General features: G+C 41.9%; 1 protein-coding gene across 2 annotated transcripts in view; it reads left to right on the top strand.

The window, feature by feature from the left end:
• Positions 1-3,441: 3,441 nt before the first annotated feature.
• Positions 3,442-8,792, top strand: part of Pja2 (praja ring finger ubiquitin ligase 2) — a 52,009-nt gene continuing 46,658 nt past the window's right edge. For both annotated transcript variants that reach the window (XM_021217835.2, XM_021217834.2), the window contains exon 1: positions 3,442-3,593. The gene's annotated coding sequence lies outside the window, so the exon portion shown is untranslated. The remainder of the gene's footprint in view (positions 3,594-8,792) is intronic.

The following is an 8,792-nucleotide window of genomic DNA, read 5'->3' as shown; positions in this document are numbered from 1 at the left end:
TCCCACCCATGTTTGATGGCTTCCTTTCTGAGACTATGATTAGAACACAGGTCCTCGTTCAGCTTATGCCCAGGGTTATTAAAGAATCTGTGCATCAAGATTGCTGGGAAGGCTTGTTAAAATACAGCTGCTCACAGCTGCTCACCACAGGGATTTCTGATTCAGGCCTGAGGCTGTTCTCGGGTGTCTTAGTTTGGGATTTTGTTTTGTTTTGTTTTGTTTTGTTTTGTTTTGTTTTGTTTTTGCTGTGAAGAGACACCATGACCAAGGCAGCTTTTTATAAAGGCAAACATTTAATTGGTACTGGATTACAGGTTTAAAGGTTCAGTTCATTATCATCTTGGTGGGAAGCATGGGGTCATACAGGTTGACTTGGTGCTGGAGGAGCCAAAGTCAACATCTTGATCCAAAGGCAGAGACAGGAGGAGTCTCATCTGCACTGGGTGGAGTTTAAGCCTCAAAGCTCAGCTCCACAGTGACACACTTCCTCCAACAAGGCCACACACCCTCCTAATAGTGCCACTTGCCACGAGGAGCCAAGCTTATTTAAACCACCACATCAGGCAATACAGATTTTTTTTTTTTTTTTTTTTTTTTTTTTTTTTTTTTTTTTAGCACACTACAGGGCTAGAGAGATGGCTCACCTGTTAAGAACACTGATTGCTCTTCCAGAGATCTGGAGTTCAATTCCCAGCAATCACCCGGTAGCTCACAAACATCTGTCATGGGATCTAATGTCCTCTTCTGGTGTGTCTGAAGACAGTGACATTGTACTCATATACATAAAATAAATAAACACTAAGGAAAAAATAAAGAGCATACTACACTATGTGGTTCCTGCAAACCTCCTGTGTTGGGGAATGCTTCTCAACTTTGCAATCAACAATATATTCAACAGTGCATTTACATTAATATGTACTATTATCTCATATACATACAATAATATAGTATATAAACACATAGGTATTTAGTATTTCATTCTGGGCATGATATATATCTCATGTAGTCAGCTATTTAATCTGTACCAACAATGTATAAGTAGGTATTCTTACTTTCACATATTAAAAATAGTAAATCCAGGCCAGAGAGGTAAGAGGGTTGCTCAGAAGCAACAATTAGTTGCACGCAGGAACTAGTGTGAGAATATCTCAGTCTGAGCTTAGAGTTCATGCTCTAAGGCTCCATCCCAGAACTTCTTAGACTGCAACATAAATCACTTGTGATGTCTTGCATGACTGTACTTGGGGCATGCTGGCAAGATCAGAGACAGTGACTCACACGGTGAGAAAGTGATTGCTATTTTGGGTCTATTTTTCTATCCTTTCATGACATCACAGCAAAATGTCACTTGAGTACTGTGTCTTTATATGCCTAAGGTTTGATAATGTACCCTTTTAAGGAGGAGTTCCTGACTCTCAGGGTTTAGTTCTTATCAGTTAGGGTTCTCTTGAGTCACAGAACTTATAAAATGAATATTTCTTTCATATATATACATATATACATTATATATATACATATATATGTATATATACATATATAGGCTGCAGTCCAACTAATCCAACAATGGCTATCTGTGAACAGAAAGTCCAAGAATCTAGTAGTTGCTCAGTCCTGCAAGACTGGGTGTTTGAGCTGGTTTTCTGTTGATGCTAGAATCCTGAGGAAGTAGGCTCCGAGGCCAGTGAAGGAATGGATGTGCTCAAGCAGGCAAAGAGTGAAAACCTTTCTTCTTCCCTGTGTGTGTGTGTGTGTGTGTGTGTGTGTGTACAGTAGAAGGTATGGCCAAGATTAGAGGTGCGTGTTTCTTCCTGTTTCAAGATCTGGATTTAAGATATGCCTTTCTATCTACCTCAAGATCTGGATCAAAAGCCTGTGTCTACCCATCTCAAGATCCAACCAGAAGTATGTCTTCCCAACTCAAAGATCCAGACTAGAAGTGGATTCACCCACATCAAACTAACAAGAAAAACCTCTCACAGATGTGCCCTCCATTCTGGATTGTAGTTCATTCTAGTATACACAGCCATGGTATGGAAATGATTGAGATTTGAGAAATCCTGTTAGTGTGTTCAATTGGACCAATCTTCAAGACTCTAAAGAAAAATTAGAGGAATGTAATTAAAATATACATTCTCTTTCAAGAGAGCCAGTACTTGGAAACATGTAAAAGACAGAGTAATTGGGGGGGGGGCGGTAAAATATACGCTACTAGGGGTATTCTGGGAATTAAAATTGGTTTCACAAAATGTCTAGCAAATTCTCGTATTTCTATGGGAAATGTTGAATCATTTTTTTACATCAATGGTAGAAAAAGTAGTTCCAGTTCACTGGCAGATTTTACAGTTAAAGGACATCACAAGAAGTGGGGCTCTTAATCCGTGTGGGTAGGGAGGCCACGTGATAAATATATCCTGGGCTTTTGGGCTCAAGGTGATGGAGCTGGCGGAGGGGGCGGGGAGTAAGAGAAGAGAGCTGGGCTGTAATCAGAGAAGCAGGCAGGCTTCAAGATGAGAAAGGGTGGACATGTGCATCACTGACATAATGAACTTAAACTGTGACTGGGTTTAAATTAAGCAAGGTGTCCAGGAACTCCAGCTGTTGTATTTATTTTGGTGGCATGAGACGGGAGCTGATAACTCCCGGCCTGACACCTGATATAGCTTAGCTGTCAGCTGCTAAACTTTGGTCAGGCCAAATCTACATCTCACCTATAGCTGCCTGATCCAAACAGAATCAGAGAGCAGGGCGAGGGTCTGACCGGTGGCGGGCGGGTACTACGCACCACAGAGAATCGTGAGCAAACAAGCTCTTCCTCCTTACGTTTCTCCCCCCCCCCACACACACACACGCCCCCCGCTGCTATCAGAATTGCAACTGGTTGGGGATTTTCTTTCCTTGTGCTTAAATTGCAAATACTGGGTAACTTCTCACGGCCTCGGGACCGAATGCTGCACCTCCATTTTGCTGCGGGAACGGAGGGAGAAGTGTAACTGCGCCAGTCCTGCGCTCAGCTCTCCACACCCCCTTCCCTCCGAGAGACCCCGCCCTTTTCTCCCAGCCAAACCACAAAAGGCCTGACAGCGGCTCGGGCCTCCGCGCCCCGCCCCCGCCCAAAACGTCGCAGTGCTGCAGGGGCGGGCGCAGGGCCAGAGCGGGGGCGGGGCCAAGCGCGTCTCCACGCTTCTCGGCCAATCCGCGGAGGGCCTGGGAGAGAGCTTGCAGGCGCCCGGCGGAGAGACGGCCCCCGTTATTTTCCCTTTTTCTGCCACGTCCAACCATGACGTGAGCCTCCTTCTCGGGTTGCGATTGGATGCGTGCTTTTCCCCCTGCAGAAGGCCGTGAAGTCTATTGGCTGCGCCTTCGGAGGGCGGGGCTAGAGCGCTTCCCTTCCTCCGCCTCCTTCGCGGCGCAAGGGGCGGGACGCGCCGCTGCCGCCGCCGCCGCCGCCACCGCCTCTGCTTCCGCCGCCGCCCGCCGCCGCCGCTGCAGCCGCTGCGCGTTCGGCGGGGGAGGAGTCGGAGGCGGAGAAGAAGGCGGTGGTGGCGGGTGGAGGATCGAGCGCTGTTCTCGCTCTGGAGCCGCTGCACATCTCGGTGAGGGGGACATTTTTTTTTTTTTCTCTCTCTCTCTCTCTCTCCATTCTGGCTGATTCTGTCAGAGGGGATCTGGGTGAGGGAGCCGCTAACCCTGGCGCCTCGGCTTCGGGGGCCGTCCCCGAGGAACGAGCCGAGTCGCGGCCGGCCGGCCATGGTGGGTGGGGTTGGCGATTGAGAGGCCTCCGGCCATCCCGCCCGGGGCCGCTCTCTAGCCCGAGCCGCCGCGCCCGCCGCCCGCTCGCTCCCGCCGGCTGTCTGCCGTCCTTGGTGCCCTGGTCAAGGACCCGGCACCTTGCCCCTCGCAGCCCGTCAGTGCCGCCCACCCTCGGGCCCGCCGCGGAGGACCGTGGCGCACTAGGCCTGCGGGGCCCCTGCCCGGCACGGCACGGCACGCCTTCCGCCCTTGCCTCCCGGATTTGCGTCCTCCCCGATTGTCACCGAGGCCCAGGCACCCTGTCAGGCAGTGCCAGTGGCCTAGCGCCTTCTTCTCGGCCAGCGTTAGGCCTGAGCACGCTGGGCAGAGGCACCTTCAGGGCTCCCCTCCCCGCCCCCATCCGCACCCCCACCCCCACCCCAAGATGCCTCCAGGTTAATCTTTTTTTTGTTTTGTTTTTGCGCACATTCAAAATGGTGAGTTGAAAGCTGCCCAGACCAAGTTGAAGAAAAGGTAAACAGCTTCTGATGGATGAAGAACCGGGAGGTTGCCCTCCTCATCAGGCATTAAAATAAAATAAAACAAACAAAAAAATTGTATGTCTACATAGACAACTGCTTTGAGGCTCCTCGTTCTGTCAAGTATACGATTCTTTTTTTTTTTTTAAGAGGCCTTACTCTATTTTTTAATCACGAAATACTTGCTCATATTTCTTTTAAGATGGCAGTCATTGCTGAAGACTTAACAGGTCATTTGATGAGTGTGTACACGAACGTAAAAAAGAACAGAAATAAACGTAACATGTTTGTGATTGTCTTCTGGATTTCATGTCTTTTTATATGAAATAATTTTATTCTTCTATTGCAGACATGCACCCTCGGTGTAAAATTCAGCAGTTTAAAGAGAGAAGTATTAAGTAAATACTAATATGTGAATATTTTCATCCTTCAGTGCCCCACCATTATTTTGGTTTGGTGGTCATCTTTCCAAGTGCTTTCACAAATGTGTCTTGAAAGACACATACACTTGCAGACTTGTTTCCTTCAGGGATGGAGTGAGGGTTATACTGAGCACATTCGTGTAAAGCTTGTTTCTTCTAATTATATATCTTGGATATAGACTCCTGTTTTATGTAGGCCTCCCTAATACTTTTTCTAAGGGTATATCCTATTTCTTTAATTTGAAGGACTTTAATTAAATAGTCCTACTGAAACCCGTTTAAGTGATTTCAGTTGAAAGTTACGCTTTATACTAAAGGTAACTAACTCATCTGTTGATTGATGCTGAATTGTAAGTTCTAAATTCTTTATTTTAGAACATTTCACGGTGTGGAAGACTAATGTAAAAAGAGCAACTCCCACTTTCCCTTCTAGTATATTTGCTTCTATCCCAAGACTCAGACATTGTTTTAATAAGGGGAAAAAACTGTGTGATCATTTCTGGGGCACAGATCCACAGAAGTACAGTTGCAGAAGTAAAGGGTATGAGCATTTAAATCTGATAGCCATCTAACCCTCATTATTACTCTTTTTAAAGATATTTTTACTATTTCCTGAGTGTTTCTTCTAGGTGATCTTCAGACCACTTGTGAGTTAAAATTTTAAAACCCTATTTTGAATAAGATTACATATAAATTCTTAGAACTGTTTTACAGTCTTAAGCCCTCCCCAAATTGTTCTCACTATTTTATTCATATCTTGCTTTATATTAAAGCTTTAGTTATCCCATATATGTGTGTGTGTGTATATATATATATATATATATATATATATATATATAAAACATATATAATATATATGATATTCCTTTTCAATATTCCCAGCTCCTTTATGGTTATATTGCTGTAGTAGATGAAAACTTTAAGGTAACTTTGTTTTCCTGTCTCTGGCAATAAAACAAGCTTTTGATTCCCCTCCCCCCCCCCATTTTTCATGGAGCTAATATTTGTATTTACTTGACAATTACCTGAAAGTATTTTTTTGATTTCCTTTCCAGTTTTTATAGCATTCTGTTCATTGCATTGCCCATTAGGTGCTACATATTGTTGAATAGTAGGGCTAATGCTACTAATACTAAGGCTAATAATTAAAATATGTTACTTTTTTCTTTAAGGTAAATACTTCTGAGGTTAGCATTAAATATGATTTTTCACAAAGCTTCCGAATAGTCAATATTAAGTTAAAATATGCCCTTCTATTTTTAGCTTGCCCAGATAATGTTATTGTTTTTATTTTTGAAAACATTTAACGGTGTATATGTGCACACATGTGTGTTGTTACAGCATGCTTATGGAGATGAAAGGACAACGTATGGGAGTTGGGTCTTCTGTCATGGGCTTCTGGATTGTATAGTGTCAGGCTTTGTGGCAAGCACCCTTACCTACCTGCTGCCTCTCTGGCTCCTCTTGCTGTCATTCTTAATATTTATAAAAAAGTAGTAGAGGGTAAGGTTTTTTTTCTTTTCTTTTTTTTATATTTTTGACATCTTTTCAACTATATATATTGTTCCATTTGGGTGTTACTAGTGGTTCTTATATCCTAGTTCCTTAAAAGAGATTATCTTTTCAAAAAGTTAGCTTTTTAAAATTAGAGAGTAAATTAGAATTAATGAAATGTACTTACTTAAGATGTACATCTCATTGTGTTTTCATAAAAGTATACTTTTATGTCATATATACATACATATATATGTGTGCATATATATACATATAATATATAACACAATCAGAGATAGTATTTTCACTGAAAACTTCTATTCTATTGAGGTCAACCAGACTTTGACCCTGAGCCCCAGGAAACCAACCTTTCTCACATTATACATTGTTTTCCCTTGGTCTACTATTTCATATAAATGTAATTATTTCTTTTGTATCTGCTATTTCCCAGCATCATGCTTTTGAAGACCATTTGTGTGTGTGTGTGTGTGTGTGTGTGTGTTAAACTAGCTTCTGTTTTTTGTGAAGTAGTTCATGATAGTTGGTTTACTACTGTTTTAGTCATTTAATCAATGTATTTAGGTTATTGCTGATTTGGGGTTGCTATTAATAAAGGTGCTGTGAACATTATTCTGAGTTCTTATGTGAATTAAAACATTTTTTTAACCTGGAAAATCTCTAGATGTTGTATTTATTGACTTATATAGAAAATGGATGTTTAATCATTGCCCCATGTTTCTTGTCTGCCAGTGACAACAGTTTGCCTTATCCACATCCTTACACCCTTCTAGTATATGTATAGTAGTATCACACTGGTTTTTATTTTTGTTGTTCACGTGTTTATTATCTTGGTCATTTTGAAAAGAAATCTGTTTTGTAGCTGAGGCTGTAATGAACTCAAACTATGTAGTCCAAGCTAGCCTTGAACTCTTACTCTTGCCTCAGGCTTCTGACTTCTAGGATCATTCTTGGGATGCAGTGAATTTTAACTTGTATTTACTGAATGACTCATGATGCTGATAAGCTTGTCTGTGTCTTCATTTGTAAATGCTTCCTTCAGGGCTTTCAGCCATTTTAAAACTCAGCTTATCCTAATGAATTTTAAAGCTTTTTAAATATGTTGTTTATACGGCTACACTGACAGACATGAAACACACATTTCAATATGAAGGTTTTTATGTTTTCTTTATTTCCAAACTACAAACAAGAGGAGGAGCTGAAGAGATGGCTCTGCAGGTAAGAGCACTTGCTGCTCTTCCAGAGGACCCAGTTTCAGTTCTCAGTACCCCCATTGGCCTGCTCATAAATGCCTATAACTCTATCTCCATGGGATCTAATGTTGTCTTCTGACTCCACAGGTACCTTCACTCATGTGGCAACACAAATAATTCCTTTAAAAGAGCTTTTAATTGGAATTAATTTGGCTAATGAGCTTCTTTTTTTGTTCGTTTTTTTCAATTTTTATTAGGTATTTACTTCATTTACATTTCAAATGCTATCCCCAAATGTCCCCTATACCCCCCCCCCAGCTCCCCTACCCACCCACTCCCCCTTCTTGGCCCTGGTGTTCCCCTATTCTGGGTCATATAAAGTTTGCAAGACCAAGGGGCCTCTCTTCTCAATGATGGCTGATTAGGCCATCTTCTGCTACATATTCAGCTAGAGACACGAGCTCTGAGGGTGCTGGTTAGTTCATTTTGTTGTTCCAAGAGCTTCTTCTTTTTTTTTTTTTTTTTTTTTTCCCTTTCTTTTACCTGTGCTTCTGTGCTCTGAGGATTCTTTACCAATTGCAAAGTTGTACAAGTTTCCTCATATTTTTGGCTATATATTTAGTAGTTTTTGTTTTTACATCAAGATGCATTACATATTCTGAGTTACATTTTTGTTTTATGATGTGAGAAAAGTTTTAAGGATTGTTTTCTTATCCATTGGCTATGTCATTCTAGTTCCATTTGTCGAGAACATTGCTTTTCTTATTTAGTTAAAAGTTAGTATAGTAATACCACAAATGTAATGTGCTTCTGGACTGTCCCCTTGATCTCTGTGCCTGAAATTTTGAAAATACTATATTATCGTGGCATTTACTTTGTAATAAGTCTTGAAATCAAGAATGTGAACTGAGCTCTCTTTAAGCATCATCACTTTGTTTGGCACTGGGGAAGATGGCTTAGTGTAGTAAAAAGTGCTTGTTCCTCAAGCAGGAGGCCTGAGCTCCAATCCCTAACACCCACATCAAAAATAACCTAATGTGGCCATGTGCCTGTGATTCTAGCACTGAAGGGTAAAAACAGAGCAGAGGCAGATGACCACCCAGAGTTGGCTAGCCATCTACTTACTCTACCCTATCAGTGAGCTCCAGGTCCCTTGAAGACACACATGGATACATAAGATGAAGCCCAAGAGAAAAAGTTACCTGAGTTGACACCTAACCTTTCAACTAGAACTTTGTATACTGTTAATTAGAAATGGAGATAGGTTGCTTTAAAAAACAGCATTTTTACCCTTCAATGCAATTTTGTTGTAGCTTCTTGAGTAGTAAACTTTGCATTGAGAAATTTAGTTTCTTAAAGTCAGTTTTTTTCCCTGAGTGTTTTCTCTGTTTCCAACA

The sequence above is a fragment of the Mus pahari genome, chromosome 18 (assembly GCF_900095145.1).
Source record: "Mus pahari chromosome 18, PAHARI_EIJ_v1.1, whole genome shotgun sequence".
In the NCBI taxonomy this organism is placed as follows: domain Eukaryota; kingdom Metazoa; phylum Chordata; class Mammalia; order Rodentia; family Muridae; genus Mus; species Mus pahari.
Note: the sequence above shows the minus strand (reverse complement) of the source record. Positions and strands in the feature narration are given on the sequence as shown.